Below are 19162 nucleotides of genomic sequence, written 5' to 3' on the forward strand. Positions count from 1 at the left end.
TTGATCAAAAGATGAGTCTCTGAGCACCATATTGTGATCAATGCATTTTATTCCTCACTATTCAGAGAAAACTGCTATTTCAGCAAAATTAAATAATATTGAAAATACAATTTATTAATATATTTAGGTGAATATTCTATCAGCATCTTTGTTCAAAGTTTCAAAACATATGCTATGAAAAAGACATGAGAAAATGTATAGGAGAAGTTTAACCTGACTCAGGTAGTCATAGAACAATTTGTCAAAAGATAGTGTTGAACAAAGTTGGACTGTAAAATCTATCTTAGAAAATCCAATCTAGAAATGCCATTAGTTTTCTGACAGATATAGTCTAAAAATGAGGTCAAACAGTGTCAGGAAAAGCAGTTTTTCCTATTTGGTAATCTCAAATGAGTGTGCAAGTTTTTGTTTCATATATGTATGCTTGGACAGATAGGTTAAGGCGAATGGGTCAGATTTCGGACATATCTAGAAATTATAGTGGTTCTCTATCCGGCTCTTTTCTACAAAGACAAAAAAATCACCAAAAAATAAACAAATTTGTAAATCTGAAAGATTTTGTACAACTTACATAAATGCATTATTCCAAACAACCACTATGTTGATCTCGTTGTCTAACAGGTTGTCGTTTGAACCAGGATGGCCTTAACCAGTGGTTAAGGCGTTGGACTTAAGATCCAATGGATATATATCCGCGTGGGTTCGAACCCCACTCCTGGTAAAAGTTTTAACCTTGGACGTCTGGCAAATTGGTCTAGATTGAGTAATTCATTAGTGACAATTAACATTTTGTTCTTGACCTTTATCCAAATCACCTGTTGATCAAAAGATGAGTCTCTGAGCACCATATTGTGATCAATGCATTTTATTCCTCACTATTCAGAGAAAACTGCTATTTCAGCAAAATTAAATAATATTGAAAATACAATTTATTAATATATTCAGGTGAATATTCTATCAGCATCTTTGTTCAAAGTTTCAAAACATATGCTATGAAAAAGACATGAGAAAATGTATAGGAGAAGTTTAACCTGACTCAGGTAGTCATAGAACAATTTGTCAAAAGATAGTGTTGAACAAAGTTGGACTGTAAAATCTGTCTTAGAAAATCCAATCTAGAAACGCCATTAGTTTTCAGACAGATGTAGTCTAAAATAGAGGTCAAACAGTGTCAGTAAAAGCAGTTTTCCCTATTTGGTAATCTCAAATGAGTGTGCAACTTTTTGTTTCATAGCTGTATGCTTGGACAGATAGGTTAAGGTGAATGGGTGAGATTTCGGACATATCTAGAAATTATAGTGGTTCTCTATCCGGCTCTTTTCTACAAAGACAAAAAAATCACCAAAAAATAAACAAATTTGTAAACCTGAATGATTTTGTACAAGTTACATGAATGCATTATTCCAAACAACCACTATGTTGATCTCGTTGTCTAACAGGTTGTCGTTGGAACCAGGATGGCCGAGTGGTTAAGGCGTTGGACTTAAGATCCAATGGATATATATCCGCGTGGGTTCGAACCCCACTCCTGGTAAAAGTTTTAACCTTGGACTTCTGGCAAATTGGTCTAGATTGGGTAATTCATTAGTGACAATAACCAATATCTTGACCTTTATCCAAATCACCTGTTGATCAAAAGATGAGTCTCTGAGCACCATATTGTGATCAATGCATTTTATTCCTCACTATTCAGAGAAAACTGCTATTTCAGCAAAATTAAATAATATTGAAAATACAATTTATTAATATATTCAGGTGAATATTCTATCAGCATCTTTGTTCAAAGTTTCAAAACATATGCTATGAAAAAGACATGAGAAAATGTATAGGAGAAGTTTAACCTGACTCAGGTAGTCATAGAACAATTTGTCAAAAGATAGTGTTGAACAAAGTTGGACTGTAAAATCTGTCTTAGAAAATCCAATCTAGAAACGCCATTAGTTTTCAGACAGATGTAGTCTAAAATAGAGGTCAAACAGTGTCAGTAAAAGCAGTTTTCCCTATTTGGTAATCTCAAATGAGTGTGCAACTTTTTGTTTCATAGATGTATGCTTGGACAGATAGGTTAAGGTGAATGGGTGAGATTTCGGACATATCTAGAAATTATAGTGGTTCTCTATCCGGCTCTTTTCTACAAAGACAAAAAAATCACCAAAAAATAAACAAATTTGTAAACCTGAATGATTTTGTACAAGTTACATGAATGCATTATTCCAAACAACCACTATGTTGATCTCGTTGTCTAACAGGTTGTCGTTCGAACCAGGATGGCCGAGTGGTTAAGGCGTTGAACTTAAGATCCAATGGATATATATCCGCGTGGGTTCGAACCCCACTCCTGGTAAAAGTTTTAACCTTGGACTTCTGGCAAATTGGTCTAGATTGGGTAATTCATTAGTGACAATAACCAATATCTTGACCTTTATCCAAATCACCTGTTGATCAAAAGATGAGTCTCTGAGCACCATATTGTGATCAATGCATTTTATTCCTCACTATTCAGAGAAAACTGCTATTTCAGCAAAATTAAATAATATTGAAAATACAATTTATTAATATATTCAGGTGAATATTCTATCAGCATCTTTGTTCAAAGTTTCAAAACATATGCTATGAAAAAGACATGAGAAAATGTATAGGAGAAGTTTAACCTGACTCAGGTAGTCATAGAACAATTTGTCAAAAGATAGTGGTGAACAAAGTTGGATTGTAAAATCTGTCTTAGAAAATCCAATCTAGAAACGCCATTAGTTTTCAGACAGATGTAGTCTAAAATAGAGGTCAAACAGTGTCAGTAAAAGCAGTTTTCCCTATTTGGTAATCTCAAATGAGTGCGCAACTTTTTGTTTCATAGATGTATGCTTGGACAGATAGGTTAAGGTGAATGGGTGAGATTTCGGACATATCTAGAAATTATAGTGGTTCTCTATCCGGCTCTTTTCTACAAAGACAAAAAAATCACCAAAAAATAAACAAATTTGTAAACCTGAATGATTTTGTACAAGTTACATGAATGCATTATTCCAAACAACCACTATGTTGATCTCGTTGTCTAACAGGTTGTCGTTCGAACCAGGATGGCCGAGTGGTTAAGGCGTTGGACTTAAGATCCAATGGATATATATCCGCGTGGGTTCGAACCCCACTCCTGGTAAAAGTTTTAACCTTGGACTTCTGTCAAATTGGTCTAGATTGGGTAATTCATTAGTGACAATAACCAATATCTTGACCTTTATCCAAATCACCTGTTGATCAAAAGATGAGCCTCGGAGCACCATATTGTGATCAATGCATTTTATTCCTCACTATTCAGAGAAAACTGCTATTTCAGCAAAATTAAATAATATTGAAAATACAATTTATTAATATATTCAGGTGAATATTCTATCAGCATCTTTGTTCAAAGTTTCAAAACATATGCTATGAAAAAGACATGAGAAAATGTATAGGAGAAGTTTAACCTGACTCAGGTAGTCATAGAACAATTTGTCAAAAGATAGTGGTGAACAAAGTTGGATTGTAAAATCTGTCTTAGAAAATCCAATCTAGAAACGCCATTAGTTTTCAGACAGATGTAGTCTAAAATAGAGGTCAAACAGTGTCAGTAAAAGCAGTTTTCCCTATTTGGTAATCTCAAATGTGTGCGCAACTTTTTGTTTCATAGATGTATGCTTGGACAGATAGGTTAAGGTGAATGGGTGAGATTTCGGACATATCTAGAAATTATAGTGGTTCTCTATCCGGCTCTTTTCTACAAGACAAAAGAATCACCAAAAAATGAACAAATTTGTAAACCTGAAAGATTTTGTACAACTTACATAAATGTATTATTCCAAACAACCACTATGTTGATCTCGTTGTCTAACAGGTTGTCGTTCGAACCAGGATGGCCGAGTGGTTAAGGCGTTGGACTTAAGATCCAATGGATATATATCCGTGTGGGTTCGAACCCCACTCCTGGTCAAAGTTTTAACCTTGGACGTCTGGCAAATTGGTCTAGATTGAGTAATTCATTAGTGACAATTAACATTTTGTTCTTGACCTTTATCCAAATCACCTGTTGATCAAAAGATGAGTCTCTGAGCACCATATTGTGATCAATGCATTTTATTCCTCACTATTCAGAGAAAACTGCTATTTCAGCAAAATTAAATAATATTGAAAATACAATTTATTAATATATTCAGGTGAATATTCTATCAGCATCTTTGTTCAAAGTTTCAAAACATATGCTATGAAAAAGACATGAGAAAATGTATAGGAGAAGTTTAACCTGACTCAGGTAGTCATAGAACAATCTGTCAAAAGATAGTGGTGAACAAAGTTGGATTGTAAAATCTGTCTTAGAAAATCCAATCTAGAAACGCCATTAGTTTTCAGACAGATGTAGTCTAAAATAGAGGTCAAACAGTGTCAGTAAAAGCAGTTTTCCCTATTTGGTAATCTCAAATGAGTGCGCAACTTTTTGTTTCATAGATGTATGCTTGGACAGATAGGTTAAGGTGAATGGGTGAGATTTCGGACATATCTAGAAATTATAGTGGTTCTCTATCCGGCTCTTTTCTACAAGACAAAAGAATCACCAAAAAATAAACAAATTTGTAAACCTGAAAGATTTTGTACAACTTACATAAATGCATTATTCCAAACAACCACTATGTTGATCTCGTTGTCTAACAGGTTGTCGTTCGAACCAGGATGGCCGAGTGGTTAAGGCGTTGGACTTAGGATCTAATGGATATATATCCGTGTGGGTTCGAACCCCACTCCTGGTAAAAGTTTTAACCTTGGACGTCTGGCAAATTGGTCTAGATTGAGTAATTCATTAGTGACAATTAACATTTTGTTCTTGACCTTTATCCAAATCACCTGTTGATCAAAAGATGAGTCTCTGAGCACCATATTGTGATCAATGCATTTTATTCCTCACTATTCAGAGAAAACTGCTATTTCAGCAAAATTAAATAATATTGAAAATACAATTTATTAATATATTCAGGTGAATATTCTATCAGCATCTTTGTTCAAAGTTTCAAAACATATGCTATGAAAAAGACATGAGAAAATGTATAGGAGAAGTTTAACCTGACTCAGGTAGTCATAGAACAATTTGTCAAAAGATAGTGGTGAACAAAGTTGGATTGTAAAATCTGTCTTAGAAAATCCAATCTAGAAACGCCATTAGTTTTCAGACAGATGTAGTCTAAAATAGAGGTCAAACAGTGTCAGTAAAAGCAGTTTTCCCTATTTGGTAATCTCAAATGAGTGCGCAACTTTTTGTTTCATAGATGTATGCTTGGACAGATAGGTTAAGGTGAATGGGTGAGATTTCGGACATATCTAGAAATTATAGTGGTTCTCTATCCGGCTCTTTTCTACAAAGACAAAAGAATCACCAAAAAATAAACAAATTTGTAAACCTGAAAGATTTTGTACAACTTACATAAATGCATTTTTCCAAACAACCACTATGTTGATCTCGTTGTCTAACAGGTTGTTGTCCGTACCAGGATGGCCGAGTGGTTAAGGCGTTGGACTTAAGATCCAATGGATATATATCCGCGTGGGTTCGAACCCCACTCCTGGTAAAAGTTTTAACCTTGGACGTCTGGCAAATTGGTCTAGATTGAGTAATTCATTAGTGACAATTAACATTTTGTTCTTGACCTTTATCCAAATCACCTGTTGATCAAAAGATGAGTCTCTGAGCACCATATTGTGATCAATGCATTTTATTCCTCACTATTCAGAGAAAACTGCTATTTCAGCAAAATTAAATAATATTGAAAATACAATTTATTAATATATTCAGGTGAATATTCTATCAGCATCTTTGTTCAAAGTTTCAAAACATATGCTATGAAAAAGACATGAGAAAATGTATAGGAGAAGTTTAACCTGACTCAGGTAGTCATAGAACAATTTGTCAAAAGATAGTGGTGAACAAAGTTGGACTGTAAAATCTGTCTTAGAAAATCCAATCTAGAAACGCCATTAGTTTTCAGACAGATGTAGTCTAAAAAAAGACGTCAAACAGTGTCAGTAAAAGCAGTTTTCCCTATTTGGTAATCTCAAATGAGTGTGCAACTTTTTGTTTCATAGATGTATGCTTGGACAGATAGGTTAAGGCGAATGGGTGAGATTTCGGACATATCTAGAAATTATAGTGGTTCTCTATCCGGCTCTTTTCTACAAAGACAAAAAAAATCACCAAAAAATAAACAAATTTGTAAACCTGAATGATTTTGTACAACTTACATGAATGCATTATTCCAAACAACCACTATGTTGATCTCGTTGTCTAACAGGTTGTCGTTCGAACCAGGATGGCCGAGTGGTTAAGGCGTTGGACTTAAGATCCAATGGATATATATCCGCGTGGGTTCGAACCCCACTCCTGGTAAAACTTTTAACCTTGGACTTCTGGCAACTTGGTCTAGATTGGGTAATTCATTAGTGACAATAACCAATATCTTGACCTTTATCCAAATCACCTGTTGATCAAAAGATGAGTCTCTGAGCACCATATTGTGATCAATGCATTTTATTCCTCACTATTCAGAGAAAACTGCTATTTCAGCAAAATTAAATAATATTGAAAATACAATTTATTAATATATTTAGGTGAATATTCTATCAGCATCTTTGTTCAAAGTTTCAAAACATATGCTATGAAAAAGACATGAGAAAATGTATAGGAGAAGTTTAACCTGACTCAGGTAGTCATAGAACAATTTGTCAAAAGATAGTGTTGAACAAAGTTGGACTGTAAAATCTATCTTAGAAAATCCAATCTAGAAATGCCATTAGTTTTCTGACAGATATAGTCTAAAAATGAGGTCAAACAGTGTCAGGAAAAGCAGTTTTTCCTATTTGGTAATCTCAAATGAGTGTGCAAGTTTTTGTTTCATATATGTATGCTTGGACAGATAGGTTAAGGCGAATGGGTCAGATTTCGGACATATCTAGAAATTATAGTGGTTCTCTATCCGGCTCTTTTCTACTAAGACAAAAAAATCACCAAAAAATAAACAAATTTGTAAACCTGAAAGATTTTGTACAACTTACATAAATGCATTATTCCAAACAACCACTATGTTGATCTCGTTGTCTAACAGGTTGTCGTTTGAACCAGGATGGCCGAGTGGTTAAAGCGTTGGACTTAAGATCCAATGGATATATATCCGCGTAGGTTCAAACCCCACTCCTGGTAAAAGTTTTAACCTTGGACGTCTGGCAAATTGGTCTAGATTGAGTAATTCATTAGTGACAATTAACATTTTGTTCTTGACCTTTATCCAAATCACCTGTTGATCAAAAGATGAGTCTCTGAGCACCATATTGTGATCAATGCATTTTATTCCTCACTATTCAGAGAAAACTGCTATTTCAGCAAAATTAAATAATATTGAAAATACAATTTATTAATATATTCAGGTGAATATTCTATCAGCATCTTTGTTCAAAGTTTCAAAACATATGCTATGAAAAAGACATGAGAAAATGTATAGGAGAAGTTTAACCTGACTCAGGTAGTCATAGAACAATTTGTCAAAAGATAGTGTTGAACAAAGTTGGACTGTAAAATCTGTCTTAGAAAATCCAATCTAGAAACGCCATTAGTTTTCAGACAGATGTAGTCTAAAATAGAGGTCAAACAGTGTCAGTAAAAGCAGTTTTCCCTATTTGGTAATCTCAAATGAGTGTGCAACTTTTTGTTTCATAGATGTATGCTTGGACAGATAGGTTAAGGTGAATGGGTGAGATTTCGGACATATCTAGAAATTATAGTGGTTCTCTATCCGGCTCTTTTCTACAAAGACAAAAAAATCACCAAAAAATAAACAAATTTGTAAACCTGAATGATTTTGTACAAGTTACATGAATGCATTATTCCAAACAACCACTATGTTGATCTCGTTGTCTAACATGTTGTCGTTCGAACCAGGATGGCCGAGTGGTTAAGGCGTTGGACTTAAGATCCAATGGATATATATCCGCGTGGGTTCGAACCCCACTCCTGGTAAAAGTTTTAACCTTGGACTTCTGGCAAATTGGTCTAGATTGGGTAATTCATTAGTGACAATAACCAATATCTTGACCTTTATCCAAATCACCTGTTGATCAAAAGATGAGTCTCTGAGCACCATATTGTGATCAATGCATTTTATTCCTCACTATTCAGAGAAAACTGCTATTTCAGCAAAATTAAATAATATTGAAAATACAATTTATTAATATATTCAGGTGAATATTCTATCAGCATCTTTGTTCAAAGTTTCAAAACATATGCTATGAAAAAGACATGAGAAAATGTATAGGAGAAGTTTAACCTGACTCAGGTAGTCATAGAACAATTTGTCAAAAGATAGTGGTGAACAAAGTTGGATTGTAAAATCTGTCTTAGAAAATCCAATCTAGAAACGCCATTAGTTTTCAGACAGATGTAGTCTAAAATAGAGGTCAAACAGTGTCAGTAAAAGCAGTTTTCCCTATTTGGTAATCTCAAATGAGTGTGCAACTTTTTGTTTCATAGATGTATGCTTGGACAGATAGGTTAAGGCGAATGGGTGAGATTTCGGACATATCTAGAAATTATAGTGGTTCTCTATCCGGCTCTTTTCTACAAAGACAAAAAAATCACCAAAAAATAAACAAATTTGTAAACCTGAATAATTTTGTACAACTTACATGAATGCATTATTCCAAACAACCACTATGTTGATCTCGTTGTCTAACAGGTCGTCGTTCGAACCAGGATGGCCGAGTGGTTAAGGCGTTGGACTTAAGATCCAATGGATATATATCCGCGTGGGTTCGATCCCCACTCCTGGTAAAACTTTTAACCTTGGACTTCTGGCAAATTGGTCTAGATTGGGTAATTCATTAGTGACAATAACCAATATCTTGACCTTTATCCAAATCACCTGTTGATCAAAAGATGAGTCTCTGAGCACCATATTGTGATCAATGCATTTTATTCCTCACTATTCAGAGAAAACTGCTATTTCAGCAAAATTAAATAATATTGAAAATACAATTTATTAATATATTCAGGTGAATATTCTATCAGCATCTTTGTTCAAAGTTTCAAAACATATGCTATGAAAAAGACATGAGAAAATGTATAGGAGAAGTTTAACCTGACTCAGGTAGTCATAGAACAATTTGTCAAAAGATAGTGGTGAACAAAGTTGGACTGTAAAATCTGTCTTAGAAAATCCAATCTAGAAACGCCATTAGTTTTCAGACAGATGTAGTCTAAAATAGAGGTCAAACAGTGTCAGTAAAAGCAGTTTTCCCTATTTGGTAATCTCAAATGAGTGTGCAACTTTTTGTTTCATAGATGTATGCTTGGACAGATAGGTTAAGGCGAATGGGTGAGATTTCGGACATATCTAGAAATTATAGTGGTTCTCTATCCGGCTCTTTTCTACAAAGACAAAAAAATCACCAAAAAATAAACAAATTTGTAAACCTGAATGATTTTGTACAACTTACATAAATGCATTATTCCAAACAACCACTATGTTGATCTCGGAGTCTAACGAGTTGTCGTTTGAACTAGGATGGCCGAGTGGTTAAGGCGTTGGACTTAAGATCCAATGGGTATATATCCGCGTGGGTTCGAACCCTACTCCTGGTAAAAGTTTTAACCTTGGACTTCTGGCAAATTGGTCTAGATTGGGTAATTCATTAGTGACAATAACCAATATCTTGACCTTTATCCAAATCACCTGTTGATCAAAAGATGAGTCTCTGAGCACCATATTGTGATCAATGCATTTTATTCCTCACTATTCAGAGAAAACTGCTATTTCAGCAAAATTAAATAATATTGAAAATACAATTTATTAATATATTCAGGTGAATATTCTATCAGCATCTTTGTTCAAAGTTTCAAAACATATGCTATGAAAAAGACATGAGAAAATGTATAGGAGAAGTTTAACCTGACTCAGGTAGTCATAGAACAATTTGTCAAAAGATAGTGGTGAACAAAGTTGGATTGTAAAATCTGTCTTAGAAAATCCAATCTAGAAACACCATTAGTTTTCAGACAGATGTAGTCTAAAATAGAGGTCAAACAGTGTCAGTAAAAGCAGTTTTCCCTATTTGGTAATCTCAAATGAGTGCGCAACTTTTTGTTTCATAGATGTATGCTTGGACAGATAGGTTAAGGTGAATGGGTGAGATTTCGGACATATCTAGAAATTATAGTGGTTCTCTATCCGGCTCTTTTCTACAAAGACAAAAAAATCACCAAAAAATAAACAAATTTGTAAACCTGAATGATTTTGTAGAACTTACATGAATGCATTATTCCAAACAACCACTATGTTGATCTCGGAGTCTAACGAGTTGTCGTTTGAACCAGGATGGCCGAGTGGTTAAGGCGTTGGACTTAAGATCCAATGGGTATATATCCGCGTGGGTTCGAACCCCACTCCTGGTAAAACTTTTAACCTTGGACTTCTGGCAAATTGGTCTAGATTGGGTAATTCATTAGTGACAATAACCAATATCTTGACCTTTATCCAAATCACCTGTTGATCAAAAGATGAGTCTCTGAGCACCATATTGTGATCAATGCATTTTATTCCTCACTATTCAGAGAAAACTGCTATTTCAGCAAAATTAAATAATATTGAAAATACAATTTATTAATATATTCAGGTGAATATTCTATCAGCATCTTTGTTCAAAGTTTCAAAACATATGCTATGAAAAAGACATGAGAAAATGTATAGGAGAAGTTTAACCTGACTCAGGTAGTCATAGAACAATTTGTCAAAAGATAGTGGTGAACAAAGTTGGATTGTAAAATCTGTCTTAGAAAATCCAATCTAGAAACGCCATTAGTTTTCAGACAGATGTAGTCTAAAATAGAGGTCAAACAGTGTCAGTAAAAGCAGTTTTCCCTATTTGGTAATCTCAAATGAGTGTGCAACTTTTTGTTTCATAGATGTATGCTTGGACAGATAGGTTAAGGCGAATGGGTGAGATTTCGGACATATCTAGAAATTATAGTGGTTCTCTATCCGGCTCTTTTCTACAAAGACAAAAAAATCACCAAAAAATAAACAAATTTGTAAACCTGAATAATTTTGTACAACTTACATGAATGCATTATTCCAAACAACCACTATGTTGATCTCGTTGTCTAACAGGTTGTCGTTCGAACCAGGATGGCCGAGTGGTTAAGGCGTTGGACTTAAGATCCAATGGATATATATCCGCGTGGGTTCGAACCCCACTCCTGGTAAAAGTTTTAACCTTGGACTTCTGGCAAATTGGTCTAGATTGGGTAATTCATTAGTGACAATAACCAATATCTTGACCTTTATCCAAATCACCTGTTGATCAAAAGATGAGTCTCTGAGCACCATATTGTGATCAATGCATTTTATTCCTCACTATTCAGAGAAAACTGCTATTTCAGCAAAATTAAATAATATTGAAAATACAATTTATTAATATATTTAGGTGAATATTCTATCAGCATCTTTGTTCAAAGTTTCAAAACATATGCTATGAAAAAGACATGAGAAAATGTATAGGAGAAGTTTAACCTGACTCAGGTAGTCATAGAACAATTTGTCAAAAGATAGTGTTGAACAAAGTTGGACTGTAAAATCTATCTTAGAAAATCCAATCTAGAAATGCCATTAGTTTTCTGACAGATATAGTCTAAAAATGAGGTCAAACAGTGTCAGTAAAAGCAGTTTTCCCTATTTGGTAATCTCAAATGAGTGCGCAACTTTTTGTTTCATAGATGTATGCTTGGACAGATAGGTTAAGGTGAATGGGTGAGATTTCGGACATATCTAGAAATTATAGTGGTTCTCTATCCGGCTCTTTTCTACAAAGACAAAAAAATCACCAAAAAATAAACAAATTTGTAAACCTGAATGATTTTGTAGAACTTACATGAATGCATTATTCCAAACAACCACTATGTTGATCTCGGAGTCTAACGAGTTGTCGTTTGAACCAGGATGGCCGAGTGGTTAAGGCGTTGGACTTAAGATCCAATGGGTATATATCCGCGTGGGTTCGAACCCCACTCCTGGTAAAACTTTTAACCTTGGACTTCTGGCAAATTGGTCTAGATTGGGTAATTCATTAGTGACAATAACCAATATCTTGACCTTTATCCAAATCACCTGTTGATCAAAAGATGAGTCTCTGAGCACCATATTGTGATCAATGCATTTTATTCCTCACTATTCAGAGAAAACTGCTATTTCAGCAAAATTAAATAATATTGAAAATACAATTTATTAATATATTCAGGTGAATATTCTATCAGCATCTTTGTTCAAAGTTTCAAAACATATGCTATGAAAAAGACATGAGAAAATGTATAGGAGAAGTTTAACCTGACTCAGGTAGTCATAGAACAATTTGTCAAAAGATAGTGGTGAACAAAGTTGGATTGTAAAATCTGTCTTAGAAAATCCAATCTAGAAACGCCATTAGTTTTCAGACAGATGTAGTCTAAAATAGAGGTCAAACAGTGTCAGTAAAAGCAGTTTTCCATATTTGGTAATCTCAAATGAGTGTGCAACTTTTTGTTTCATAGATGTATGCTTGGACAGATAGGTTAAGGCGAATGGGTGAGATTTCGGACATATCTAGAAATTATAGTGGTTCTCTATCCGGCTCTTTTCTACAAAGACAAAAAAATCACCAAAAAATAAACAAATTTGTAAACCTGAATAATTTTGTACAACTTACATGAATGCATTATTCCAAACAACCACTATGTTGATCTCGTTGTCTAACAGGTTGTCGTTCGAACCAGGATGGCCGAGTGGTTAAGGCGTTGGACTTAAGATCCAATGGATATATATCCGCGTGGGTTCGAACCCCACTCCTGTTAAAAGTTTTAACCTTGGACTTCTGGCAAATTGGTCTAGATTGGGTAATTCATTAGTGACAATAACCAATATCTTGACCTTTATCCAAATCACCTGTTGATCAAAAGATGAGTCTCTGAGCACCATATTGTGATCAATGCATTTTATTCCTCACTATTCAGAGAAAACTGCTATTTCAGCAAAATTAAATAATATTGAAAATACAATTTATTAATATATTTAGGTGAATATTCTATCAGCATCTTTGTTCAAAGTTTCAAAACATATGCTATGAAAAAGACATGAGAAAATGTATAGGAGAAGTTTAACCTGACTCAGGTAGTCATAGAACAATTTGTCAAAAGATAGTGTTGAACAAAGTTGGACTGTAAAATCTATCTTAGAAAATCCAATCTAGAAATGCCATTAGTTTTCTGACAGATATAGTCTAAAAATGAGGTCAAACAGTGTCAGGAAAAGCAGTTTTTCCTATTTGGTAATCTCAAATGAGTGTGCAAGTTTTTGTTTCATATATGTATGCTTGGACAGATAGGTTAAGGCGAATGGGTGAGATTTCAGACATATCTAGAAATTATAGTGGTTCTCTATCCGGCTCTTTTCTACAAAGACAAAAAAATCACCAAAAAATAAACAAATTTGTAAACCTGAAAGATTTTGTACAACTTACATAAATGCATTATTCCAAACAACCACTATGTTGATCTCGTTGTCTAACAGGTTGTCGTTCGAACCAGGATGGCCGAGTAGTTAAGGCGTTGGACTTAAGATCCAATGGATATATATCCGCGTGGGTTCGAACCCCACTCCCGGTAAAAGTTTTAACCTTGGACGTCTGGCAAATTGGTCTAGATTGAGTAATTCATTAGTGACAATTAACATTTTGTTCTTGACCTTTATCCAAATCACCTGTTGATCAAAAGATGAGTCTCTGAGCACCATATTGTGATCAATGCATTTTATTCTTCACTATTCAGAGAAAACTGCTATTTCAGCAAAATTAAATAATATTGAAAATACAATTTATTAATATATTCAGGTGAATATTCTATCAGCATCTTTGTTCAAAGTTTCAAAACATATGCTATGAAAAAGACATGAGAAAATGTATAGGAGAAGTTTAACCTGACTCAGGTAGTCATAGAACAATTTGTCAAAAGATAGTGTTGAACAAAGTTGGACTGTAAAATCTGTCTTAGAAAATCCAATCTAGAAACGCCATTAGTTTTCAGACAGATGTAGTCTAAAAAAAAGAGGTCAAACAGTGTCAGTAAAAGCAGTTTTCCCTATTTGGTAATCTCAAATGAGTGTGCAAGTTTTTGTTTCATAGATGTATGCTTGGACAGATAGGTTAAGGCGAATGGGTGAGATTTCGGACATATCTAGAAATTATAGTGGTTCTCTATCCGGCTTTTTTCTACAAAGACAAAAAAATCACCAAAAAATAAACAAATTTGTAAACCTGAAAGATTTTGTACAACTTACATAAATGCATTATTCCAAACAACCACTATGTTGATCTCGTTGTCTAACAGGTTGTCGTTCGAACCAGGATGGCCGAGTGGTTAAGGCGTTGGACTTAAGATCCAATGGATATATATCCGCGTGGGTTCGAACCCCACTCCTGGTAAAAGTTTTAACCTTGGACGTCTGGCAAATTGGTCTAGATTGAGTAATTCATTAGTGACAATTAACATTTTGTTCTTGACCTTTATCCAAATCACCTGTTGATCAAAAGATGAGTCTCTGAGCACCATATTGTGATCAATGCATTTTATTCTACACTATTCAGAGAAAACTGCTATTTCAGCAAAATTAAATAATATTGAAAATACAATTTATTAATATATTCAGGTGAATATTCTATCAGCATCTTTGTTCAAAGTTTCAAAACATATGCTATGAAAAAGACATGAGAAAATGTATAGGAGAAGTTTAACCTGACTCAGGTAGTCATAGAACAATTTGTCAAAAGATAGTGGTGAACAAAGTTGGATTGTAAAATCTGTCTTAGAAAATCCAATCTAGAAACGCCATTAGTTTTCAGACAGATGTAGTCTAAAATAGAGGTCAAACAGTGTCAGTAAAAGCAGTTTTCCCTATTTGGTAATCTCAAATGAGTGCGCAACTTTTTGTTTCATAGATGTATGCTTGGACAGATAGGTTAAGGTGAATGGGTGAGATTTCGGACATATCTAGAAATTATAGTGGTTCTCTATCCGGCTCTTTTCTACAAAGACAAAAAAATCACCAAAAAATAAACAAATTTGTAAACCTGAATGATTTTGTACAAGTTACATGAATGCATTATTCCAAACAACCACTATGTTGATCTCGTTGTCTAACAGGTTGTCGTTCGAACCAGGATGGCCGAGTGGTTAAGGCGTTGGACTTAAGATCCAATGGATATATATCCGCGTGGGTTCGAACCCCACTCCTGGTAAAAGTTTTAACCTTGGACTTCTGGCAAATTGGTCTAGATTGGGTAATTCATTAGTGACAATAACCAATATCTTGACCTTTATCCAAATCACCTGTTGATCAAAAGATGAGCCTCGGAGCACCATATTGTGATCAATGCATTTTATTCCTCACTATTCAGAGAAAACTGCTATTTCAGCAAAATTAAATAATATTGAAAATACAATTTATTAATATATTCAGGTGAATATTCTATCAGCATCTTTGTTCAAAGTTTCAAAACATATGCTATGAAAAAGACATGAGAAAATGTATAGGAGAAGTTTAACCTGACTCAGGTAGTCATAGAACAATTTGTCAAAAGATAGTGGTGAACAAAGTTGGATTGTAAAATCTGTCTTAGAAAATCCAATCTAGAAACGCCATTAGTTTTCAGACAGATGTAGTCTAAAATAGAGGTCAAACAGTGTCAGTAAAAGCAGTTTTCCCTATTTGGTAATCTCAAATGTGTGCGCAACTTTTTGTTTCATAGATGTATGCTTGGACAGATAGGTTAAGGTGAATGGGTGAGATTTCGGACATATCTAGAAATTATAGTGGTTCTCTATCCGGCTCTTTTCTACAAGACAAAAGAATCACCAAAAAATGAACAAATTTGTAAACCTGAAAGATTTTGTACAACTTACATAAATGTATTATTCCAAACAACCACTATGTTGATCTCGTTGTCTAACAGGTTGTCGTTCGAACCAGGATGGCCGAGTGGTTAAGGCGTTGGACTTAAGATCCAATGGATATATATCCGTGTGGGTTCGAACCCCACTCCTGGTCAAAGTTTTAACCTTGGACGTCTGGCAAATTGGTCTAGATTGAGTAATTCATTAGTGACAATTAACATTTTGTTCTTGACCTTTATCCAAATCACCTGTTGATCAAAAGATGAGTCTCTGAGCACCATATTGTGATCAATGCATTTTATTCCTCACTATTCAGAGAAAACTGCTATTTCAGCAAAATTAAATAATATTGAAAATACAATTTATTAATATATTCAGGTGAATATTCTATCAGCATCTTTGTTCAAAGTTTCAAAACATATGCTATGAAAAAGACATGAGAAAATGTATAGGAGAAGTTTAACCTGACTCAGGTAGTCATAGAACAATCTGTCAAAAGATAGTGGTGAACAAAGTTGGATTGTAAAATCTGTCTTAGAAAATCCAATCTAGAAACGCCATTAGTTTTCAGACAGATGTAGTCTAAAATAGAGGTCAAACAGTGTCAGTAAAAGCAGTTTTCCCTATTTGGTAATCTCAAATGAGTGCGCAACTTTTTGTTTCATAGATGTATGCTTGGACAGATAGGTTAAGGTGAATGGGTGAGATTTCGGACATATCTAGAAATTATAGTGGTTCTCTATCCGGCTCTTTTCTACAAGACAAAAGAATCACCAAAAAATAAACAAATTTGTAAACCTGAAAGATTTTGTACAACTTACATAAATGCATTATTCCAAACAACCACTATGTTGATCTCGTTGTCTAACAGGTTGTCGTTCGAACCAGGATGGCCGAGTGGTTAAGGTGTTGGACTTAAGATCTAATGGATATATATCCGTGTGGGTTCGAACCCCACTCCTGGTAAAAGTTTTAACCTTGGACGTCTGGCAAATTGGTCTAGATTGAGTAATTCATTAGTGACAATTAACATTTTGTTCTTGACCTTTATCCAAATCACCTGTTGATCAAAAGATGAGTCTCTGAGCACCATATTGTGATCAATGCATTTTATTCCTCACTATTCAGAGAAAACTGCTATTTCAGCAAAATTAAATAATATTGAAAATACAATTTATTAATATATTCAGGTGAATATTCTATCAGCATCTTTGTTCAAAGTTTCAAAACATATGCTATGAAAAAGACATGAGAAAATGTATAGGAGAAGTTTAACCTGACTCAGGTAGTCATAGAACAATTTGTCAAAAGATAGTGGTGAACAAAGTTGGATTGTAAAATCTGTCTTAGAAAATCCAATCTAGAAACGCCATTAGTTTTCAGACAGATGTAGTCTAAAATAGAGGTCAAACAGTGTCAGTAAAAGCAGTTTTCCCTATTTGGTAATCTCAAATGAGTGCGCAACTTTTTGTTTCATAGATGTATGCTTGGACAGATAGGTTAAGGTGAATGGGTGAGATTTCGGACATATCTAGAAATTATAGTGGTTCTCTATCCGGCTCTTTTCTACAAAGACAAAAGAATCACCAAAATATAAACAAATTTGTAAACCTGAAAGATTTTGTACAACTTACATAAATGCATTTTTCCAAACAACCACTATGTTGATCTCGTTGTCTAACAGGTTGTTGTCCGTACCAGGATGGCCGAGTGGTTAAGGCGTTGGACTTAAGATCCAATGGCTATATATCCGCGTGGGTTCGAACCCCACTCCTGGTAAAAGTTTTAACCTTGGACGTCTGGCAAATTGGTCTAGATTGAGTAATTCATTAGTGACAATTAACATTTTGTTCTTGACCTTTATCCAAATCACCTGTTGATCAAAAGATGAGTCTCTGAGCACCATATTGTGATCAATGCATTTTATTCCTCACTATTCAGAGAAAACTGCTATTTCAGCAAAATTAAATAATATTGAAAATACAATTTATTAATATATTCAGGTGAATATTCTATCAGCATCTTTGTTCAAAGTTTCAAAACATATGCTATGAAAAAGACATGAGAAAATGTATAGGAGAAGTTTAACCTGACTCAGGTAGTCATAGAACAATTTGTCAAAAGATAGTGGTGAACAAAGTTGGACTGTAAAATCTGTCTTAGAAAATCCAATCTAGAAACGCCATTAGTTTTCAGACAGATGTAGTCTAAAAAAAGACGTCAAACAGTGTCAGTAAAAGCAGTTTTCCCTATTTGGTAATCTCAAATGAGTGTGCAAGTTTTTGTTTCATAGATGTATGCTTGGACAGATAGGTTAAGGCGAATGGGTGAGATTTCGGACATATCTAGAAATTATAGTGGTTCTCTATCCGGCTCTTTTCTACAAAGACAAAAAAAATCACCAAAAAATAAACAAATTTGTAAACCTGAATGATTTTGTACAACTTACATGAATGCATTATTCCAAACAACCACTATGTTGATCTCGGAGTCTAACGAGTTGTCGTTTGAACTAGGATGGCCGAGTGGTTAAGGCATTGGACTTAAGATCCAATGGATATATATCCGCGTGGGTTCGAACCCCACTCCTGATAAAAGTTTTAACCTTGGACGTCTGGCAAATTGGTCTAGATTGAGTAATTCATTAGTGACAATTAACATTTTGTTCTTGACCTTTATCCAAATCACCTGTTGATCAAAAGATGAGTCTCTGAGCACCATATTGTGATCAATGCATTTTATTCCTCACTATTCAGAGAAAACTGCTATTTCAGCAAAATTAAATAATATTGAAAATACAATTTATTAATATATTCAGGTGAATATTCTATCAGCATCTTTGTTCAAAGTTTCAAAACATATGCTATGAAAAAGACATGAGAAAATGTATAGGAGAAGTTTAACCTGACTCAGGTAGTCATAGAACAATTTGTCAAAAGATAGTGGTGAACAAAGTTGGATTGTAAAATCTATCTTAGAAAATCCAATCTAGAAACGCCATTAGTTTTCAGACAGATGTAGTCTAAAATAGAGGTCAAACAGTGTCAGTAAAAGCAGTTTTCCCTATTTGGTAATCTCAAATGAGTGTGCAACTTTTTGTTTCATAGATGTATGCTTGGACAGATAGGTTAAGGTGAATGGGTGAGATTTCGGACATATCTAGAAATTATAGTGGTTCTCTAT

At 34.3% G+C, this 19162-nt stretch overlaps 23 non-coding genes across 23 annotated transcripts; all 23 read left to right on the top strand.

Annotated features, from left to right (window-relative positions):
• The first annotated feature begins 633 nt into the window (after window positions 1-633).
• Window positions 634-721, top strand: TRNAL-UAA (transfer RNA leucine (anticodon UAA)). Its single transcript has one exon. It is a non-coding gene; the product is annotated as a tRNA-Leu (tRNA).
• Window positions 722-1451: 730 nt separating this feature from the next.
• On the top strand, window positions 1452-1534 carry TRNAL-UAA (transfer RNA leucine (anticodon UAA)). The gene has a single exon. It is a non-coding gene; the product is annotated as a tRNA-Leu (tRNA).
• A 727-nt stretch (window positions 1535-2261) lies between these two features.
• TRNAL-UAA (transfer RNA leucine (anticodon UAA)) lies at window positions 2262-2344 on the top strand. Its single transcript has one exon. It is a non-coding gene; the product is annotated as a tRNA-Leu (tRNA).
• Window positions 2345-3071: 727 nt separating this feature from the next.
• On the top strand, window positions 3072-3154 carry TRNAL-UAA (transfer RNA leucine (anticodon UAA)). Its single transcript has one exon. It is a non-coding gene; the product is annotated as a tRNA-Leu (tRNA).
• Window positions 3155-3880: 726 nt separating this feature from the next.
• Window positions 3881-3963, top strand: TRNAL-UAA (transfer RNA leucine (anticodon UAA)). Its single transcript has one exon. It is a non-coding gene; the product is annotated as a tRNA-Leu (tRNA).
• Window positions 3964-4692: 729 nt separating this feature from the next.
• TRNAL-UAG (transfer RNA leucine (anticodon UAG)) lies at window positions 4693-4775 on the top strand. The gene has a single exon. It is a non-coding gene; the product is annotated as a tRNA-Leu (tRNA).
• A 730-nt stretch (window positions 4776-5505) lies between these two features.
• On the top strand, window positions 5506-5588 carry TRNAL-UAA (transfer RNA leucine (anticodon UAA)). Its single transcript has one exon. It is a non-coding gene; the product is annotated as a tRNA-Leu (tRNA).
• A 732-nt stretch (window positions 5589-6320) lies between these two features.
• Window positions 6321-6403, top strand: TRNAL-UAA (transfer RNA leucine (anticodon UAA)). The gene has a single exon. It is a non-coding gene; the product is annotated as a tRNA-Leu (tRNA).
• A 727-nt stretch (window positions 6404-7130) lies between these two features.
• TRNAL-UAA (transfer RNA leucine (anticodon UAA)) lies at window positions 7131-7213 on the top strand. Its single transcript has one exon. It is a non-coding gene; the product is annotated as a tRNA-Leu (tRNA).
• Window positions 7214-7943: 730 nt separating this feature from the next.
• Window positions 7944-8026, top strand: TRNAL-UAA (transfer RNA leucine (anticodon UAA)). Its single transcript has one exon. It is a non-coding gene; the product is annotated as a tRNA-Leu (tRNA).
• Window positions 8027-8753: 727 nt separating this feature from the next.
• On the top strand, window positions 8754-8836 carry TRNAL-UAA (transfer RNA leucine (anticodon UAA)). The gene has a single exon. It is a non-coding gene; the product is annotated as a tRNA-Leu (tRNA).
• A 727-nt stretch (window positions 8837-9563) lies between these two features.
• On the top strand, window positions 9564-9646 carry TRNAL-UAA (transfer RNA leucine (anticodon UAA)). Its single transcript has one exon. It is a non-coding gene; the product is annotated as a tRNA-Leu (tRNA).
• Window positions 9647-10373: 727 nt separating this feature from the next.
• Window positions 10374-10456, top strand: TRNAL-UAA (transfer RNA leucine (anticodon UAA)). The gene has a single exon. It is a non-coding gene; the product is annotated as a tRNA-Leu (tRNA).
• A 727-nt stretch (window positions 10457-11183) lies between these two features.
• TRNAL-UAA (transfer RNA leucine (anticodon UAA)) lies at window positions 11184-11266 on the top strand. Its single transcript has one exon. It is a non-coding gene; the product is annotated as a tRNA-Leu (tRNA).
• A 727-nt stretch (window positions 11267-11993) lies between these two features.
• Window positions 11994-12076, top strand: TRNAL-UAA (transfer RNA leucine (anticodon UAA)). The gene has a single exon. It is a non-coding gene; the product is annotated as a tRNA-Leu (tRNA).
• A 727-nt stretch (window positions 12077-12803) lies between these two features.
• TRNAL-UAA (transfer RNA leucine (anticodon UAA)) lies at window positions 12804-12886 on the top strand. The gene has a single exon. It is a non-coding gene; the product is annotated as a tRNA-Leu (tRNA).
• A 727-nt stretch (window positions 12887-13613) lies between these two features.
• Window positions 13614-13696, top strand: TRNAL-UAA (transfer RNA leucine (anticodon UAA)). Its single transcript has one exon. It is a non-coding gene; the product is annotated as a tRNA-Leu (tRNA).
• Window positions 13697-14428: 732 nt separating this feature from the next.
• Window positions 14429-14511, top strand: TRNAL-UAA (transfer RNA leucine (anticodon UAA)). The gene has a single exon. It is a non-coding gene; the product is annotated as a tRNA-Leu (tRNA).
• A 730-nt stretch (window positions 14512-15241) lies between these two features.
• On the top strand, window positions 15242-15324 carry TRNAL-UAA (transfer RNA leucine (anticodon UAA)). Its single transcript has one exon. It is a non-coding gene; the product is annotated as a tRNA-Leu (tRNA).
• A 726-nt stretch (window positions 15325-16050) lies between these two features.
• Window positions 16051-16133, top strand: TRNAL-UAA (transfer RNA leucine (anticodon UAA)). The gene has a single exon. It is a non-coding gene; the product is annotated as a tRNA-Leu (tRNA).
• Window positions 16134-16862: 729 nt separating this feature from the next.
• Window positions 16863-16945, top strand: TRNAL-UAA (transfer RNA leucine (anticodon UAA)). The gene has a single exon. It is a non-coding gene; the product is annotated as a tRNA-Leu (tRNA).
• Window positions 16946-17675: 730 nt separating this feature from the next.
• On the top strand, window positions 17676-17758 carry TRNAL-UAA (transfer RNA leucine (anticodon UAA)). Its single transcript has one exon. It is a non-coding gene; the product is annotated as a tRNA-Leu (tRNA).
• Window positions 17759-18490: 732 nt separating this feature from the next.
• On the top strand, window positions 18491-18573 carry TRNAL-UAA (transfer RNA leucine (anticodon UAA)). Its single transcript has one exon. It is a non-coding gene; the product is annotated as a tRNA-Leu (tRNA).
• The last annotated feature ends 589 nt before the right edge of the window (window positions 18574-19162 follow it).

Source organism: Engystomops pustulosus, chromosome 3 (assembly GCF_040894005.1).
Source record: "Engystomops pustulosus chromosome 3, aEngPut4.maternal, whole genome shotgun sequence".
In the NCBI taxonomy this organism is placed as follows: Eukaryota; Metazoa; Chordata; class Amphibia; order Anura; family Leptodactylidae; genus Engystomops; species Engystomops pustulosus.